The 2,464-nt window shown below is 36.2% G+C and overlaps 1 protein-coding gene across 1 annotated transcript in view; it reads left to right on the top strand.

Annotated features, from left to right (window-relative positions):
- The window catches only part of DMD (dystrophin), a 2,517,447-nt gene that overhangs the window by 1,468,633 nt on the left and 1,046,350 nt on the right, over positions 1 to 2,464 (top strand). The window lies entirely within an intron of this gene.

The following is a 2,464-nucleotide window of genomic DNA, read 5'->3' as shown; positions in this document are numbered from 1 at the left end:
TTTAGTTCAGGCTATAGATCACTTGTGGAGATTGGAGCTGCCAAAAAAAAAATAGCTTAAGCAGCCCTTTGAGTATTCTAAAATAGGGATATTTTTCCAGAGCATTGGTTTCTAAAGCTTCTATTATTTCTGATGTTGAGCTTTCACGATTTAGCTACAATATTTACTCAACATGCCATGGTTTTTTATCAGTCATGTTTTTATACCTTTCATAATCAAACTGCTTATCATCAAAATATATATGTAAGCTTCCATGTCCCTGGAAAAATTCTCTTTGGTGTTTCTTTGATGTGTGGAATAAGAGTTCAATTCAAGAATAGCAGAGATGTTGTCACAAGCAAAACTAAGAAAATCAGTTTTTCCTTAATAGTCTGTCAAAGCCACCAGCTAGTAGTTTATCAGCGCTGTTTTCTAAAGGTGTGTTTTTTATTTCTCTGAAAAAAATCATCTTCTGCTATTAAGCCACCAATGTGTTCCCACCATGCCTGGGAAGATGTGAGGAATAAGGAAAAGTCATGGGCTTGAGTCAGAAGAGCTACGTTTAAGTTAAAGCTGGGCTATTTATTGGTTGTCTGATCATAGGCAAAGGACAGAGCACACTTCTCTTTTTCAATATCTATTGCTGGAAGTTAAATATATGAGCAGAGCTATCAGAGTTGGTAACTGGCTGGCCTCTCTGGCAGTATGTCATAGAATGGCCTGTGTTGAAGCATCTCTGTTAACCAGGGTCTGTCCTTCAGCATTGGGTTGGTTCACCTAGATTGGATTATCCTACCAGAAAAAAAGGTTAAAATTAAAAATATATGCAGACCAGGACACTCTTTTACTTGTAATACTTGTTCTACCTTTCCAGGGACTGGATACCTGAGTGTGCCAGAGTAAGTGGAAAATTGATTTCATGATCAAAAATTTTAGAATTAGAGAGCCATGATCATGAAGCTGATTTCATGATCAGAAACAATGGAGCAATGGGATTGGATGGCTTTGAAGATTATTTCCCTGGGATTGTGGACAACCCTAATAAATCATCCCCACCTCACAAGTGAGCTGACAACTCTAGTGGCTATAAGATGGGGGGTTTCCTTCCTCAAAGAGACTTATCTTTGCTCATCGCTTGCCAATTTCCCAGACTTTTATGTAGATAGAAAACACCTATGATCTAAAGACACTCTTCCTTCCATTTTGTTACTGTCAGGGATTTGAGTGTACGTTTCACACATTTTCTTTGGATAGCTAAACCCCATTCTTTCTGCTTTTTTTCTCTGAAGGTAATCTAACTCCTTTCTCAAGGTACTTCTGGAAATTTCTAATTCTATGCAATCATTGTTGATTTTTTTCATGTAAACTATGAGGATAATCTTTGATTCAAATTCTTGGAGATCCTACTACATCATCTCTTTGTATTAATTTTATTTAACTCATGGTTTCTTGATGAGGACTCATTAAATATAAAAATATAAGTAAAAGACTTTATTAACCCTATAATACCAACTACTTATTGGTTGTTGTTTCTATCAGTAATTGTAAGATTTTAATTATTTTCCAGTCTTTCACTAAGTGTTCCATGTGTGTAGTTCTTGTCTATTTTAAGTGATAACTTCCCTGAAGTATAGGGATTTGAACACCTCTTGCTTTCAGTACAATACACAGCAGCGTAGAAGGGTTAAAAGATATTCAGTGTGGGGAGTTGGGGTAGGGCTAGTGGTTTACCACAAAGGGACAGCACAAGAGAGTGTTGGGGGGTTATGAAGCTGAAGCTGTTCTACGTCTTGGTTGTCATGATGGTTACATAACTATTCGTTTGATAAAACTCATAGAACTTGACTCCAAAAGGAGTGGATTTTACTATATGTAAATTCAAACAATAAATATTTTCAAAGAAAAGAGATACCTAAATACTGCTTATCAAATGGAGCCCCAGAAAAACACATTTTTCAGAAGCGCATGTTTCAGCCTAGGCCTCATCTTATCTGGAAGTCTTATATTGCTTGCCTTTACATACAGGTGACACACAGTAGTTTCTCTTTCGGGTTCTGATTGAACACTCCATGAACTTCAATCCCTAGCACTTGTCATAGCAGGTTTACATGGCTTGTTTATATGTGACTTTCCCTGTAGTTAAAGGAAAGGGTCATGACCATTCACTATTGTATTGATGACACATACCAGTATTTGGCGCATAGATTCTTAACTATGGAACTTTTGTTGTAATAAAAAAAAATTTCAAAGATACTTCCGTTTAAGTATTTGTGTTAAGCTATGAAGGCCCCCTGCCTCAAAACTAATGTTTCTTTTTCCATTGTTCATCAGATTCTCTCGTTCTGTTATTCAAATACTTAGGTTAGCCCACTTCTTTGTCAACTCACAATGATTAAAATATGTAATTTCTAGTATCTTTCCTTTAGTCATCACTTCATAAAACAGCCTTTCTCCTCTTCTTATACCAGGTATGTCTATATTTTGG

This window comes from Propithecus coquereli, unplaced genomic scaffold (assembly GCF_000956105.1).
Source record: "Propithecus coquereli isolate 6110/MARCELLA unplaced genomic scaffold, Pcoq_1.0 Scaffold132, whole genome shotgun sequence".
Taxonomy (NCBI): Eukaryota; Metazoa; Chordata; class Mammalia; order Primates; family Indriidae; genus Propithecus; species Propithecus coquereli.
The sequence above is the reverse complement of the archived record's forward strand: the minus strand, read 5'-3'. Positions and strand labels throughout refer to the sequence as shown.